This window comes from Bubalus kerabau, chromosome 3, assembly GCF_029407905.1.
Source record: "Bubalus kerabau isolate K-KA32 ecotype Philippines breed swamp buffalo chromosome 3, PCC_UOA_SB_1v2, whole genome shotgun sequence".
NCBI classification, from domain to species: Eukaryota; Metazoa; Chordata; class Mammalia; order Artiodactyla; family Bovidae; genus Bubalus; species Bubalus kerabau.
Window position 1 is genome coordinate 24,067,408 of NC_073626.1, and position 18,154 is coordinate 24,085,561.

The 18,154-nt window shown below is 47.0% G+C and overlaps 1 pseudogene; it reads left to right on the forward strand.

Moving 5' to 3' along the window:
* Positions 1 to 8,421: 8,421 nt before the first annotated feature.
* On the forward strand, positions 8,422 to 13,341 carry LOC129645684 (BOLA class I histocompatibility antigen, alpha chain BL3-7-like; annotated as a pseudogene).
* The last annotated feature ends 4,813 nt before the right edge of the window (positions 13,342 to 18,154 follow it).

The following is an 18,154-nucleotide window of genomic DNA, read 5'->3' on the forward strand; positions in this document are numbered from 1 at the left end:
AGAGTAAGGTCCACGAAGGAGATGAAGAGGCAGGGGGCTGGGGTCCTGGGCTCTCAGGTCTCGGGGCAGAAGAGTACTCTTTGAGGCTTCAAAGGGTAGGAGGTGTGTGATGCCTGGAGAGGAGGGGTACCCTCCTTGCTGTCCTTGAGTGTAGGTCTAGAGAGGGAGAAGGTCATTTTCCAGCCTCTGGAAAATGTTAGGGGGACCCCTGGCCCAGACTCATGCCTGATCTCCTTGTCACCCTTGTGGCCTCCAGGCTCCACTCCAGGTCCTGTCCTTTGATCTCCAGGAACCAACTTCATAGCCGCCAGCTGGGCAGACCTTTTTCCCAATCTGTTGGGCCAGTCTTTCTGACACAGTGGTCCCACTGTTTTAGCAAATAAATAGACAATGTCCCAGTAACCCTGACTGTGAGCTCAGGATGAGATCTCCCTTCCTTGAGTCTCCCTGCCCCACCGCCGCCCCCACCATCATGTATGGGGGTGTGTGAAGTGGGGACTGAGGTGGGGGTATTTCTCTGGAATAAAGGAATTCCTGTAATCTCCTGTGCTCTCTCCTTTTTTCTTTTCCCTTCTTCCACCTGTACTTGAGTCACAGCATACTTGGAAGGATGTGAGAGCTGGACTATAAAGAAAACTGTGTGCTAAAGAACTGATGCTTTTGAACTGTGGTTGGAAAAGACTCTTGAGAGTCCCCTGGACAGCAAGGAGATCCAACCAGTCCATCCTAAAGGAAATCAGTCCTGAATATTCATTGGAAGGACTGATGCTGAAGCTGAAACTCCAATACATTGACCACCTGATGCAAAGATTTGACTCATTTGAAAAGACCCTGATGCTGGGAAAGTTTAAGGTGGGAGGAGAAGGGGATGACAGGATGAGACGGTTGGATGGCATCACCTACTCAATAGACATGAGTTTGAGTAAACTCCGGGAGTTGGTGATGGACAGGGAGGCCTGGCTTGCTGCAGTCCATGGGGTTGCAAAGAGTCGGACACGACTGAGTGACTGAACTGAACTGAACTGATAGATGTAATTTCAGAAAAATACCGAAAACATAAGTATAGTTTACCACCAAAATACAGAGCTGACACCTGTGTGTTTATCATCCGGCTGGAAAACAGAGCCTCTACCAGCGCCCAGGCCCGAAGTCCCTGTGCCTCTCCCCACACAGACCCCATCTCCCTGTGTTCACATCTACTCAGTGACCCTCCCCTACCCTCTCCTCTCTGGTTCCTCCCCCTCCACACCCGTGGCCTCCATCCCATAATGTCAGTGTTTCCTGCCTCTCTGCACTTCTCCAGGAGCCTCCCCACCTTACAGGCACTTTGGGATCTCCTCTGCCTCCTCTTTCTCCCCTCTCCTACTGCATCCTAGGAATGGAGGTTCCAGAGCTGATTCCCTGGAGGAAGAGTCTATAAGTGCGGCAGTAGCCAGTAGCAAGGTCCCATCCCTTGATAATGAGGACACTCTGTATGTTTGTGGGCGCCACCCCAGACCTGGCATTACAGCCTTGATATCTGATCCTCTCTGAGGCCAAAGTCCTTGGTTATTTAACAAGGAGAGAAATGTCCATGTCAGCGTGTATTTTGGGTGAAATTCCAACTTTGATTTTGACACCGAATGGACACCAGCTTGTGTGCACAGCACTCACCCACTGCTGGGAGCCTAAGGAGAGCCTGGGCAGGTCTCTGGTAAGGAGGCCAAAGGGGAGCTCAGGTGTCCAGTCATCAGCCCGGTGGCCACACGGGGGCATGACCACTGTTTCCTCTCCAGTTCTGCACAGGGAAGGCAGAGGATGCATTGTGGTCTGAGTCAGATAGAGGTGGCTGCCCTGGTCCAGTGAGGGGGTGAAGGTGCTTTCTGAGCGCTCTGGGGTTGGGCTCCAGGGTGCAGCAAGGATTAGAGGAGAAGAGAGCGCTGGAACCCCACCTGTATCTCAGTTTTCCATCTTTTCTCTCCATGTCTCCTCTCTACAGCTCATTGATGAAAACATCCTGTTGCTGCTGCTGCTAAGTTGCTTCAGTCGTGTCCCACTCTGTGCGACCCCATAGACGGCAGCCCACCAGGCTCCCCTGTTCCTGGGATTCTCCAGGCAAGAACACTGGAGTGGGTTGCCATTTCCTTTTCCAATGCAGGAAAGTGAAAACTGAAAGTGAAGTCGCTCAGTCCTGTCTGACTCTTTGCGACCCCATGGACTGCATCCTACCAGGCTCCTCCATCCATGGGATTTTCTAGGCAAGAAAATATCCTGGAAAGTTGATAATCGCTTCTTCCATTTCCTGTTCGTTTGTAGTTGATATTAAAATGTGCTTTCATTTTAGTATAGTTTGAGATTTACCAGAAAGTAGCAAAGTTAGTAGAGAGTTACATATATCCCACACTCTGTGAGGACATTATACCACCATCATACATTCCTCACAGCTGATGACCAATATTGATTGATACAGTGTTTCTAAACTCCAGAATTCATTTGGACTTCATTAGTTTTCCTTTAACCTGATCCAGGATCCTATCAAAGAACATATTAAGTCTGAATTGTGTCTCCTTCAGGCTCCTCTGGCTGAGACAGTCACACAGACTTCTCTTGTTCTTGATGACTTTGATGTTTCGGGGAGCACTGCTCAGAGACATAGTATAACATCTTTCGATTTGACTGGGGTGAAGGGTTTTTGGAAGAGGACCACAGAGATGAGTGACATTCTCCAGTCACCAAGGGTACACACTGTCCACTGGGGTATCACGGATAAGTTCATTTCATCACCTGGCTAAGGTACATTTCCCAGGTTTCTGTGTGAACTTCTATTTTTACTTTCCTACTTTTCACCCTGTAATCTTTAGAAGAAAGTCACTATGTGCAGCCCACACTTAAGGGGCACTCTGATATGCACATTGGTGTGCAGTTCAGCTCAGTTCAGTCGCTCAGTCATGTCTGACTCTTTGCGACTCCATGAATCGCAGCACACCAGGCCTCCCTGTCCATCACCAACTCCCCGAGTTCACCCAAACTCATGTGCATCGAGTCGGTGATGTTATCCAGCCATCTCATCCTCTGTCGTCCCCTTCTCCTCCTGCCCTCAATCCCTCCCAGCATCAGGGTCAGGTGTGTGCAAATATAAGTTTTCAAATGAGTTGGAGAAATACTAGATTCATCAGTGGACAGGATGGAGAGTTTCTGGGTAGCTTCCTTAGAAACTGCTGACTCTCATTTCTGGTGGCTGCGCTGCTTCCTATTCCTGCCCCAGTGAGTGAGGGTTTCTGCTGCTCTGCGTCCTTCTGCTGCTCCAACCTTGGCATCACCAGTTCTTGGGCTGTAGATGTGCCAGCAGGTGTGATGCACATTACTGTCTTTGGAATTTACATTTCCTAACAACATAAGATGTTTAGCATCTTTTCATATACATTTCCATTGTTATATCTTTTACAAGAGGTGTCTGTTCAGACTTTATTTTTAAAGAGTTATTTTCATTTTGTTGAGTTGAAGACTTCTATGTATATTCTAAAACACGTCCTTTATCAGATATGTGAATTGACAATAATTTCTCCCAGGCTGTGGCCTGAGCTTTTACTGATCTAACAGTATTCATTAATGAACAGTATACTTTTCTGGAAAGAAAAATGAGAAATTTATAACTGCACTTGCTTCTGAGTAGAGGACTTGAGTGAATGGGGATGAGGGGAAGAACATGGATTATTTATTTTTGTATATGCTTGAGTATCTCTTCAATTCTCTTGTGTGCTGGTAAATAATGCTTTCAATAATTACATGAAAATCCCTTACATTTGTAAACACTTGGCAGATCACCCTCAGCTCATACACTAGGAGGTACACTCTGATCCTCTAGCTGGGCTGGAGCTCATCACGTGTCTGTGTTGTTCTCCTGTTGGACATAAGTCATCTCACAGAAGATCAGCATCAGACAAGGACATCTGGGTGCATGACACAGAGAGACAAAACAAGAACACGACAGCATTCTGTACAAGCTCAGACCAACCAGGCAGCACGGTGCCCCTCACCGTGGACCAAACCTCTCCCTGTGCCGATCCAGAGACCACTGCTTCCTCCCAGTCACAGCTGTATCCTCGCTCTAGTCTGGCCTCCCTATAGCAGAGGCTCACTGAGATGCCCGGGCATAGAATTGCCCCCACTTCCTGACCACACCCAATCTAGAGTGAGCCAGTCTCGCATAGACGCTTCTCAAAATCAAAGCCCACATCCTGTATATCAGCAGTCCTCAACTTTTGGCAGCAAGAACTGATTTCATGGAGACAATATTTTCATGGACCAGGAATGGGAGGAATGGTTTCAGGATGATTCATGAACATTGCATTTATTGTACACTTTATTTCTAATCTAATGTTGGCACTGATCTGATAGGAGGTACTGGGCCAAGCTCAGAGTTTGGGGACTCCTGGCTGTATATGTTCTAACACCTTACAAGGACACTATCGTCCCTGATACTGTGTAATCTCCCTCGCTGTATCCAGTATAAATCCAACTTGATTGCCCACAGATTTGCTTCTGATGGTCTTTGGCTGAAGAACATTGAGACATGTTACCTGTTTGCCAAAAATTTTTATTTGTCTCCATTGCAATAAGGGCATATGTTTATATTGTGAGTGTCTGATTGACATAGGAAAGATTTATATGTTTTGATGGCTTTTCATCTTTGGGTCATAAAACTCTTCATTCCACAAGTGTAAAAATTCATGTATATTTTTGTCTAGGAGAGAGGGGTCCAAGGGTGAAGGTAAACAGAACTGATGGAATTTGGGAAGAAAGTATAGCAAGAGCAGTAAGTAAAAAGTAATAATGTGTTGGATTCTAATGTTGCATCTTCTGCTTCACAACTTTACAAGTATGTACAAGTCCTACAAGTATTGATATCTGTTGTGTTCAATAAGCACTTTCTCTTGGGCTAAATGAGGACTTCCGTGTGTCCTTATGTTTACCAAGTTAAGGAAAACACCAAGAGCTCAAGGATTATATCCAGTGATGAGCAGTTTTGAACAGTTACAACCTTATGGTAATAAACCATGGTTTGGCTAATGTCTGAACACTCTATCTGTTAAAATACACATTAAAGAAACTTTCAGAGCATGTTGTATTTTAAAGCTATATCTAAGACCTGCACAGACAAATCCATGACTTCAGAATTAAGATTATTTTAGTATGCATCAACCTCAGAGTCACACAGGATCTTTTAGAGGAAAGAGACAGGACATTAATTCAGGTAGGTGCATTAGACCACATGAGATGAAAGGGCCAATATTATTTTTCTTAGACACTACATCAGATTACTGTCTGGGATATGAATACATATTAAGCTGGTGTGTAACAAAATCAAACTAGGTTATGAGTGGGTCTGGCACCTTCAGGTGCAAACCGTTCCCAGTTCCAAAGGGGAAGCACCTGTCCCCCCACCTTCCTTCCCAGATTGACGACACTCTCTAGCATCACTTTCTAGGGGGTGAGTTCTCTTCTAGAGCACCCCAGGGGCAGGGCCCTCAGTTAAGTTTGGGGAGGCAGGGAGTCCAACTCAGGAAAAAGCATTTTCCAAAATGAAGAGGAGCCAAAGGCAGGGATCAGTTGAGAGACACCCTGGTTCCTTCAGAACAGCAGTTCTCAGAGTGTGGTCTGTGGAATCCTTGATGTCACTGAGACCCTTTCACGAGATCCCTGAGGTGAAAGCTACTTTCATAGCATCACTCAGATATTATATGACTTCTCACTATGTTGACATTTTCTTTGATGTATAACTTAGCAGTAATGGACACTGTGGTAGCAAACTGCAATAGTAATTATTTTCACCAAAACTTTCTTGTAGAAAAAAAGAAAACTAATAATCAGGTTTGCTTTAAAACATCCAGAATGACACATTAAAAATTCTTATCTGTCCTTAATAAATCAAAATGGAAAAAATATGAAAAAGAATATATATACACATGTATAAGTGAATCACTTTGCTGTACAGCACAAATTAATATTATAAATCAAATATCCTTCAATAAAATATATTTTTTAAAGTAAAATAAATAAAAATGGTTATGTTTCCTAATTGTCATTCTTAAATACACATTTTAAAAGTATCTTCTGTGATGACATGGAAAGTACACATCGAGCACTTCTACTACATTTCAAAGTCCTCTGGCCCAAGAAAAAACTGTGTGATCTGAACTACCCTCTTTTTCACGGAAAACAACTGTTATTGAAAGAATGAATGAGCAGAAACATCTGTATAATTTAGTGAAACAATGTATTACTTTGTAAAAATCTTGTATTAGTACTAGAGATGTTCAATGAGCAAAATAGGCTTATGGATTTTAATGTAACAGAAGAGAAAATAGTCAATGATATTGTTTCAGGTCCACTGTGGAAAAAACCTTTGAGAAACTACAATTTGTATAGTTTAACTTTTGTATCCAAGATGAACATCCACAATTGTCTGAAAATATTATTAAAAAATACTATTCCTACCTATGTGTGGACTTTTTCACTTTCACAGACTATCATCAAAATAACAGATTCAATGCAGACACAAACCTGAAAATCCAGTGGTCTTCTAATGAAAGAGACAAGAAAGATAGTTGGAAAAAATGTAAAAGGCTCTATGCATCTCACTACCCTGTTTTTTTTGGGGGGGAAATAGTTATTCATATTAAATGCATGGGTTATTAATATTATTCTAAATAAATAAACAAAAATGTTTAGTGTATTATTCGTAGTATGGAAAATATGCATAGAAGTGGTCACATAATACTATCCTTGGGGTCCTCACTAATTTGTAATAGTGTGTAGATATTTTAATCAAAATCAGAAACAGCCCCAGAGCTAGGACTCGGGAAGACAGTGGCACAAAGAGTTCTTGGTGTAGGAGGGGAGTTCAGTTCAATCACTCAGAAGTGTCCGACTCTTTGTGACCCTATGGACTGCAGCACAACAGGCCTCCCAGTCCATCACTATCTCCTGGACCTTGCTCAGACTCATGTCCATCAAGTTGGTGATGTCACCCAACCATCTTAACCTCTGTCATCCCCTTCTCCTTCTGCCTTCAATCTTGCCCAGCATCAGGGTCTTCTCCAATGAGTCAGTTCGTCGTCAGGTGTCCAAAGTATTGGAGCTTCAGCATCATTCCTTCCAATGAATATTCAGGGCTGATTTCCTTTCAGACTTCTTGGTTGGATCTCCTTGCAGTCCAAGGGACTTTCAAGAGTCTTCTCCAACACCACACTTCAAAAGCATCAATTCTTTGGCGCCCAGCTTTCTTTATAGTCCAACTCTCACATCCATACATGACTACTGGAAAAACCATAGCCTGTTGGCAAAATAATGTCTCTGTTTTTTAATATGCTGTCTAGGTTGGTCATAGCTTTTCTTCCAAGGACGAAGTGTCTTTTACTTTCATGGCTGCAGTCACCATCTGCAGTGATTTTGGAGCCCCAAAAAATAAAGTCTGCCACTATTTCCATTGTTTCTCCATTTATTTGCCATGAAGATATGGAACCAGATGCCATGATCTTAGTTTTCTGAATGTTGAGTTTTAAGCCAAATTTTTCACTCTTCTCTCACTTTCATCAAGAGGCTCTTTACTTCCTCTTTGCTTTCTGCCATAAGGATGGTTATCATCTGCATATCTGAGGTTATTGATATTTCTCCTCACAATTTTGATTCCAGCTTGTGTTTCATCCAGCCCAGCATTTCGCATGATGTACTCTGCATGTAAGTTAAATAAGCAGGGTAACAATATACAGCCTTGCCATACTCCTTTCCCAATTTGGAACCAGTCTGTTGTTCCGTGTCCGCTTCTAACTGTAGCTTCTTGACCTGCATACAGATTTCTCAGAAGGCAGGTCAGGTGGTCTGGAATTCCCAACTCTTGAAGAATTTTCCACAGTTTGTTGTGTTTCACACAGTCAAAGGCTTTGGCACTCAATAAAGCAGAAGTATATGTTTTCTCTCTGGCTTTTTCCATGATCCAGGTGATGTTGGCACTTTGATCTCTGGCTCCTCTGGCTTTTCTAAATTCGGGTTGAACATCTGAAAGTTCAGGGTTTGGGTTCTGTTGAAACCTGGTTTGGAGAATTTTGAGCATTACTTTGCTAACGTGTGAGATGAGTGCAATTATTTGGTAGGTGAACATTCTACCTAGCAGGAGGGGAGGGATTAGGGCAAAGTCCCAGGTCCCTGGAGGGCGAGCCGCTCAGGATCTCAGGGTCAAGGGCGGTGTCTGGGGCTGGGACGCTCCATGTTGGTCATTCCCCTTCTCCCCGAGTTTCACTTTTCTCTCTCACAACCTGTGTTTAGCCCCGCTGCCTGGACACTGGTTATGCGGCCCCAGTTCTCATTGCCACTGGGTGCCCGGTTTCTAGAAAAACCAATCAGCGTCTCCTCGGTTCCGGGTTATAAAGTCTCCACTGACCCACCCGCACTCCGCTTCTTCCCAGACCCAGAGGATGCGAGTCATGGGGCGGCGAATCCTCCTCGTGCTCTTCTCGGGGGTCCTGGTCCTGACCGAGACCCGGGCGGGTGAGTGCGGGGTCGGGAGGGAACGACCTCTGGGGGGAGGGGCGAGGAGATTTCCCGGGAGTCTGGGGGCAGGACCCCAGGGAACGAGCGACCCCGACGCCCCTGCCCAGACCCGCCCCATCCCCGGGTCCCGGCCTGTCCCTCCCTTGCACCCCGACCCCTCTTTTCTACCCCTTTCGAAGTTCGGGCCGGTTTTCGACCTCTTCCATCTCACTGGCCCTTCCTCCCAGTTCCGTCACCTCAGGCCCGGACCCGAACCGCGAGGAGGTCCAGCCGGGTCTCACCCCTCCCCGCCCCCAGGCTCCCACTCCCTGAGGTATTTCAGCACCGCCGTGTCCCGGCCCGGCCTCGGGGAGCCCCGCTTCATCTCTGTCGGCTACGTGGACGACACGCAGTTCGTGCGGTTCGACAACGACGCCGAGAATCCGAGGGAAGAACCGCGGGCGCCGTGGATGGAGCAGGAGGGGCCTGAGTATTGGGATCGAAACACGCGAAAGGCCAAGCACGCCGCACTGATTTTCCGAGTGAGCCTGAACAACCTGCGCGGCTACTACAACCAGAGCGAGGCAGGTGAGCGACGCGGGCCAGGGTCTAGGTCACGAGCCCCATCCCGAGGGACCGGCGGGGTCGCCCGAGTCTGCGGGTCCGAGGGTCACCCCGACATTGCGGAACACACCCGACCCCTGATCCAGGAGGAGCCGGCGGGACTTGACCCGGTGTCATTTTCGGTTTGGGTTTAATCACCGCGGGTGGTCGGGGCGGGTCAGGGTCTCACACCCTCCAGTGGATGTCCGGCTGCGACGTGGGGCCGGACGGGCGCCTCCTCGGCGGGTATGATCAGTACGGCTACGACGGCAGAGATTACATCGCCCTGAACGAGGACCTGCGCACCTGGACCGCGGCGGACACGGCGGCTCAGATCACCAAGCGCAAGTGGGAGGCGGCAGATTATGCTGAGTCTTTGAGGAACTACGTGGAGGGCCGGTGCGTGGAGGGGCTCCGCAGATACCTGGAGAACGGGAAGGACACGCTGCTGCGCGCAGGTACGAGGGGCGCGGGGCCGCCCTGATCTCCCCTCCGGCTGGAGCTGGCTTCCCACGAAGAGAGGAAAATGGGGTCCCTGTGGGAACAGCGCCCCAGGTTCTTGTCAGGAGAGGGAGGAAATCTGCCCGGGTTTTCATATTCTGTACAAGACAGTCACCAGTGGCCCCACTTCTTTGAAGGACAATTAAGGAATCCAGTGTCTTTGATGAAGAAGCAGGAAACAAACCATCCCTGAAATAACTGGTCAGCGGTGCCCTGTGACCCTGGCCACCATCTTGTGATCCATGACTTTCTCTCTCAAGGCCTGTTCTCACCCTGAGACCATCTTAGGAGGCCTGACTCCAGATTTTCTGAGTCATTCAGCCTCCACCAGAATCAGGACCTTTAGTCTGTATTCTCCCCCTCACGTTTTTAGAGCTCCTGTCTTAGTCTCTCATTCTAGAAATTTCCAAGGACTAATATAGATCATCCCTGATCACCGAGATGAGGCTGTTATCTAGCTATTGTGCTGCTTTTTTCAAAACCATGCTCCTGAATGTTCTGTAGCTCAGAGGGTAATAAAGTTGGTAATACATCTGGGGATCTGATGTACAGCCAGGTGACTACAGTTAGTCCTGTATTATATACTTTAAAATTGATCTTAATCATTCTCATCATCCCTGTCAAATAGACGCACACATAAGGTAAGTTGATGGATATATTAATTAGCTTAACAGTGTCCGTATATATCAAAGCAACATGTAGTACACTCTAAATGTGTACAATTTTTGTTAAGTATACTTCGGTAAAGCTGGGTAAAAAATCACTATTCTGTTCGTTCTCAAGATGGTCACATGATGCTGCTTCAGAGACCCATGGAGGTAACACAAACTGTGAATTTTCTGATTCTTCCTCAGACCCTCCAAAGGCACATATGACCCATCACCCCATCTCTGAGCGTGAGGTCACCCTGAGGTGCTGGGCCCTGGGCTTCTACCCTGAGGAGATCTCACTGACCTGGCAGCGCGAGGGGGAGGACCAGACCCAGGACATGGAGCTTGTGGAGACCAGGCCTTCAGGGGACGGGACCTTCCAGAAGTGGGCGGCCCTGGTGGTGCCTTCTGGAGAGGAGCAGAGATACACGTGCCGTGTGCAGCATGAGGGGCTTCAGGAGCCCCTCACCCTGAGATGGGGTAAGGAGGGGGATGGGGCTGGAGCTTCCTCTCAGATAAAGCAGGAGCCCTTCAGGACTCAGTTCAGCAAGGTCAGGGCTCAAGCCTGAGGGCAGGGCCTCTTCCCTTTCCTCCACAGAACCTCCTCCTAGACCTCCTTCCTCACCATGGGCATCATTGTTGGCCTGGTTTTCCTCGTGGTGGCTGTAGTGGCTGGAGCTGGGATCTGGATGAAGAAACACTCAGGTAAGAAAGGGAGGGAGGGACCTGAGTTTTCTTGTCTCACTGGGGTTTCAAGCCAGGTAGAAGTTTACCTGCCTGGTTACTGGAAAGTACCCTCCACACACATGTGGAGTCTGGAGCTGATGCTAACATTTTTCTTTTCTAAAAGCACTTCTGAAAATGAAAGAGAAATTTTTCGCCTTCCTAATTCCAGTAAGGGACCAGGCTTCCAGCACTTGAAGGTCAGAGGGAGGTCCTTGTGAGGACCTCCAGGAGGGCAGGTGGCCCAGTCCTTACACGTCTCCCTTCTCTATGTTCCTGATCCTATCATGAGTTTTGACCACAGTTCCAGAAAGTTCTCTGGGGTCCAGGACTAGGGGTTGCTCTAGGATCTCATGACTCAGCCTTCTCCCGGGCCTCTCACGTGAAATTTTCTTCTCACAGGTGAAAAAGGACGGACCTACACCCAGGCTGCAAGTAAGTATGGAGCGGGTGATTCCTGAGACCCTTGTGAGGGTGCAGACAGGAGGCCATGGGGGGCTCACCCTCCTCAAAGTGCCTTCTCTAGTTTCTCTCCTGTGGGTTCTGACCATGTCCTGGTCTTGTTCTCCCCCAGGCAGTGACAGTGCCCAGGGCTCTGATGTGTCTCTCACAGTTCCTAAAGGTGAGACCCTGGAGGGTCTAGATTGGAAGGGGGATTGGGGCAGAGGGGACACATTGGACCTGGCAGGGATCTTTGAGTGGGACATCTGAGCATGTGGGGGCTGTGGAGAATGTCAACCCTTACATAACTGACCTGAACTGGTTCCTGATTCTTTTCTCTCACAGTTTGAGACAGCTGCCTTGGGGGGACTGAGTGATGCACAGTCCCACTCTGTGAAGTCAGATCTCAGGACCCCTCTTTCTGCAGCTGCATCTGAATGTGTCTGTGCTCCTATTAGCATAACATGGGGAGTTGGGGAGACTGGTCACCCCTGCCCACCGTGCACTGTCCGCACCCTGACCTGTGTTCTCCTCCCTGATCCACTGTCCTGTTCCAGCAGAGACGGGGCTGGGCCATCTCCATCGCTGTCTTTGCTTCATATGTACTGAGTAATGATGTCTTTTTTTTTTTTAACATTTTATCAAAATAAGTTTATAGAGTCTAATTTTCAGGCATACAATTTGTTAAAGTTAACAAAGAGGATATCATAATGTCTTATTTCCTCTTTGAAAATAAAATCTGTATATATATGAATCTGTTTTTTCTATTTGGTGCCATGAAGGGGGACTGAATAATAAAGGTGAGGCTTGCTAAAGTTTGAAAGAGGAAATAAACTGAAACACTGAGAACCTTCCGGATCCATCCACAGGTTTGCTGTGCTGAGTCAGCTGCAGGAGAACAGGAGGAGCCTGTGAGGAGCCGAGTGTGGACAGGGCCTGTGCCCAGTCAGTGATCAGTGCCTGGTGGGCATACATGCACTGCCCATGCACCGCCCATGGTCACTCCTGGGCTGGATCCTCATCTCCATTCCATTGTGCTTGTCCCCTCAGTAAATCCTTGTCCCACCAAGGACCTGTGATCATGGACTCAGAAGTCACCTGGCCTTGTTGTATCTCTAGGACAATGGACACCCTAGGGTCCTTTCCTTAAATGGTTAGCCTAGGCTCAGGCCTTGGTCCAATCCTTAGCTCCTGTCATTTTTGAATGTGTTTATATTTTGCTTATGTAGTTATTGCTATTATTGTTGCTGGTGTAATGACTGTTCTTTTTCATGCGTAGAGTCCTGGTCTGATTCTTCTCTGGGTGACCCCATCTCTGACAGCAGCAGGGGTCACTTTGCCTGTCATTGTCCCCACAAGTCCAAGGGGTCCATGCACACAGGATTCTCAGTGGTTCCAAGAGAGAAATTTCAGAGCCATCCAGCTCTTGCCCTCCTAGAGATTTTGCTGGCTTCTTCTTTCCAACTTTTCTCCATCTTTTTAAAGGAACCACATGCTAGAACTTACAAAAAGGAGGGACCCAATAGTTTCATGTCTTGACTTAATTCTTTTTGGGTTTCTCTCTTCTCTGCAGTCTGCCCCCTCTTCTGCCCTTACATCTTCTGAGGCTACTGTTGGCTCCCATCTCAACTCATGGATTTAAAAAAGCAGAGTCTAATAAAATCACAGCAGGTTGAATATAGGAGCCGGAAGTGAAGGATCTTCCTTTCTGAGAGATAAAGAGCCTTGTGTGTGGTGTGCAGGCTGATCGGTGTGGGAGGAAAGGGAGATCAACCTTTGTGAGTAAAATACGGGCAGCACTGAGGTCAGTGCGAATGGAGGTTGTGCTGTAACTGCCACGAGACAGCATGTGGCCTCAGGTCACATCAATAAAGACACTATCTCTGGAATAGGGAAGCGCTTTACTGACCATTCATTGAACTGATATTTGTTGTGTGACAGACACGACACACTCTTTTTGCATCTAGGAGAACTCAATGAACAGCAGACAAACCTTGTCCGCCATGTGCAGTGTGTTCTAGGGAGAAGGGGCAGAGCATGACTATGAGCCTAGAAAGTGAGAGAGTGTTTCCCTTACAGGTTGGTAAGTACTCTGAGGAAGGTGACCCAGGGTACAAGTGTGTGGAGACAGGGCAGGTGGCTGTGTTACTAGGCTGGACAGTGGGCCTCATAAAGGTGACCTTTAAGTAAAGATGTGGAGAACATGAAGGAATGTCCACAAGGAGGGCTAGGGGAGGTTCTCTCCAGGCAGAGGAGCCTCCAGTGCAAATGCACGAAGGCAGGAGAGTGTCTGTGTTCAAGGAAGAGCCAGGAGGCAGCTGGGGCTGAAGGAAAAGGAATTGCGCTCAGATCCCATGACCGGCCAGATCCTGTGGGCCTCCAGGATGTTAGAGGGGATTGATTTTATCTCAGTAAGCAGTGGGGTCATAGGATGATACGAACAGGGGAGGACCTGCTGTGACTGCTCTCTGGAAGCGTCAGCCAGGCTGCTGTGCAGAGTCAGGAGGTGAAGGGCGAGGGAGGCGCAGAGGAACCTGAGGGAAACAGCACAGGGTCCAGGCTGGGGAGGCTGCTGCTTGTCTGGGGTGTGAGCAGGGAAGATAGTAGTGAGTGAGTGGATTCTTGATCTATTCTGAAAATGCATTTTACAGCATTTCCTAGTGGATTAAACCTGAGTTATGAGAAAGAGTGAAGGAGGACCGCAAAATTGGAGATTTGCAATTAAGCATATGGGACGCCTACAGTGGAAATGAGGGGACTCTGGAAGGAGCATATTTGAGGAGGCATCACCATCAGCATTCGGTTTAGGGAAGTGGCAACTGAGTTGGGGTTACTAGTCTAGGGTTTAGGTGAGATGACTTGACTGCAGAAATAGATGGAAGTGGTGACACCATATAAATGATGTTCAAAGCCTTGAGAACAGATGAGGTCACAGATGAGGGGACAATTGGCTATAGAAGCAGAGGGACGAGGACTGAATCCTGAATCCCCTGCACTATGGGAACTGATCAGACTACACACCTGAGCAGACGGCACCATTCTGACATCTAGATGGCACATGGAAAGGGGTCCTGAAGGACCTGAAGGAATGTCCTTCACCTGCACTCCTCTTAGAGACAGAATTTCTGGAATAGACTTATTACATGGTTGGGGCTCATCTTCAGATCACACATTTCATAGCAAGAACACAGATCTGGATTCCCACCTGGCAATGCCCAGCCCCCCTGTACGGCTCATTCATAATAGATTCCCGGACTCTGAGCCCTACACTCTAGATGGTGGATCTGGGAAGAGTCCTGAGTATTTTGTAACAAGCTCTACAAGCAGTCCTGAGCAGACTGGGATCCACTGATGTTAAAGATCAGAGAATGATTAAGGTAGGGAGAGGTCTTAAACACACATTTAAATGTTTTTTTTCCTGAGAGGAAAAAGGAAAAGCATTTGGTGCGAGTTACATGTTGTTTCTGCCCTGTGCTATCGCCAGGCTGAAAATTTAGGAAGTGATTATTAGCTCACCATAAAGAGAGTCTCTGAGTTGCTAAGAGAGTAGATCTAAATTTTCTCCACGCATGCAAAAGAGGTAATTATGTGACATGATTCAGTTGTCAGACAAAGCTATGGTGGTGATAATTTTGAAGTACAGAAGTGTGTCAAATCAACAATTGTACACCATAAACTGACTCAATATTGTATATCAATCATAATAAAGCAGAAGGAAAAGTCTCTGAATCCTTGCTTTCTGACTCTTCCCTGCATGGTATTCTTAGGTAGTTCTGGGTGGAAAAAAAAGATTTCAAATTGTTCTAAATGGAACAGAGAGAGGCCCACTTGTGGTTTTGGGTTTATTTCAGGGAAAACCACTGAACAGTCCTGAGGCCCTAGCCGAGAACAGAATCCTCAACCCCACCGGGGTCGGGTCCAACCCAGGAACCCCTTCCTCTGCAGGTGAGCACAGACACCCCTGTTCACAGCACTGTCAGCCCTGATGCTGGACAATGAACCCTGTGGTAGACCTGCTCTCTGCTGCTCCTGACACCTGGCCGACACACCGCCACCCCTGCTCTGTGCGCTATGTGTGCCTAAAGCATTCAGTGCAGTTCCAGTCTCTCTGTGGCACCATGTCCTAAGGAAGAGTCCAGCATGTGGTAACCTGCCTGGTGGAGCCTCAGCCTCTTTCTACCTGCAGGAATATTTAGGAAGCAAGGTTTTCTGTCTAATGGAGGAAGCTGTCTGCCTTCCACCAAGATCATCAAGTGTGAAATTCCCCTCATTTGGGAAGAGGGTACAGATTCTGGGGTTGGAGAAGGAGAGTGAGGGAGGGGAAAAGAATGACAAATTTCAATATTTTTTGAGCAGTGATCTAGATCAGAACTTGGTCTGCTACATCGTAACCAGTCAGGTTGGATGAATGAATCATATCTTTCAACTTCTGTGACATTGCGAATGAGGGCCAGTTTCTGTCTACTCTAGTTTATACTCTCAAATAAGTGAAGTGCACTTCTGAATGATGAATTGATTACTCAAAATGTCCTCCAGCTGCCATTGTCTCTTTCCAGGCTTAATAAAGAAGATCTATAAGTCTTCATGGGACCCATACATATATACTGACATTTTATTGCATATTTACTTTTGTAACTTGCTGCTGCTGCTGCTAAGTCGCTTCAGTCGTGTCCAACTCTGTGTGACCCCATAGACGGCAGCCCGCCAGGCTCCCCTGTCCCTGGGATTCTCCAGGCAAGAACACTGAGGTGGGTTGCCATTTCCTCCTCCAATGCATGAAAGTGAAAAGTGAAAGTAGAGTCGCTCAGCTGTGTCCGACCCTCAGCGACCCCATGGACGCAGCCCACCAGGCTCCTCTGTCCATGGGATTTCCAGGCAAGAGTACTGGAGTGGGGTGCCTTTGCCTTCTCTGTTTTGTAACTTAGGCAATTCCAAAGAACGTTCAAACTACTGCACAGTAACCCTCATCTCACATGCTAGCAAAGTAACACTCAAAACTCTCCAAGCTAGGTTTCAACAGTATGCGAACTAGAACTTCCAGATGTATAAGCTGGATTTAGAAAAGACAGAGGAACCAGATACTAAAGTGCCAACATCCATTGGATCACAGAAAAAGCAAGAAAGTTTCAGAAAAATATCTACTTCTGCTTTATTGACTACGCCAAAGCCGTTGATGGTATGGATCACAATGAACTGTGGAAAATTCTTCAAGAGATGGGAATACCAGAACACCTTAACTGCCTCCTGAGGAACCTGTATGCAGGTCAAAGGGCAACAATCAGAACCTGACATTGAACAACAGACTGGTTCCAAAAATGGGAAAGGAGAACATCAAGGCTATATATTGTCACCCTGCTTTTTTAACTTCTATGCAGAATGAAAGTGGCTCAGTCATGGCTGACTCTTTGCAACCCCATGGATTGTCCATGGAATTCTCTAGCCAGAATACTGGAGTAGGTAGCCTTTCCCTTCTCCAGGGGATCTTCCTAACCCAGGAATTGAACCCAGGTCTTCCACATTGCAGGCAGATTCTTTACCAGCTGAGCCACAAGGGAAGCCCAAGATACTGGCATGGGTAGCATATTGCTTCTCCAGAGGATCTTCCTGATCCAAGAATCAAATGGGGGTCTCCTGCATTGCAGGTGGATTCTTTACCAACTGAGCTATCAGGGAAGGCCTATATGCAAAGTTCATTTCAGTTGAGTTGCTCAGTTGTGTCCGGCTCTTTGCGACCCCATAAATCGCAGCACACCAGGCCTCCCTGTCCATCACTGACTCTCAGAGTTTACTCAAACTCATGTCCATCGAGTCGGTGATGCCATCCAGCCATCTCATCCTCTGTCGTCCCCTTCTCCTCTTGCCCCTAATCCCTCCCAGCATCAGAGTCTTTTCCAATGAGTCAACTCTTTGCATGAGGTGGCCAAAGTATTGAAGTTTCAGCGTTAGCATCAGTCCTTCCAATGAACACCCAGGACTGATCTCCTTTAGAAAGGACTGTTTGGATCCTCTTGCATTCTAAGGGACCCTCAAGAGTCTTCTCCAACACCACAGTTCAAAAGCATCAATTCTTTGGTGCTCAGCTTTCTTCAGAGTCCAACTCTCACATCCATACATGACCACTGGAAAAACCATAGCCTTGACTAGATGAACCTTTGTTGGCAAAGTAGTGTCTCTGCTTTTGAATATGCTAGCGAGGTTGGTCTTAACTTTCCTTCCAAGGAGTAAGCATCTTTTAATTTCATGGCTGCAGTCACCATCTGCAGTGATTTTGGAGCCCCAAAAAATAAAGTCTGACACTGTTTCCACTGTTTCCCCATCTATTTCCCATGAAGTGATGGGACCAGATGCCATGATCTTCGTTTTCTGAATGTTGAGCTTTAAGCCAACTTTTTCACTCTCGTCTTTCACTTTCATCAAGAGGCTTTTTAGTTCCTCTTCAATTACTGCCATAAGGGTGGTATCATATGCATATCTGAGCTTATGGATATTTCTCCTGGCAATCTTGATTCTAGCTTGTGCTTCTTCCAGCCCAGCGTTTCTCATGATGTACTCTGCATATAAGTTAAATAAGCAGGGTGACAATATACAGCTTTGACGTACTCCTTTTCCTGTTTGGAACCAGTCTGTTGTTCCATGTCCTGTTCTAACTGTTTCTTCCTGACCTGCATATAGGTTTCTCAAGAGGCAGATCAGGTGGTCTGGTATTCCCATCTTCGGAAGAATTTTCC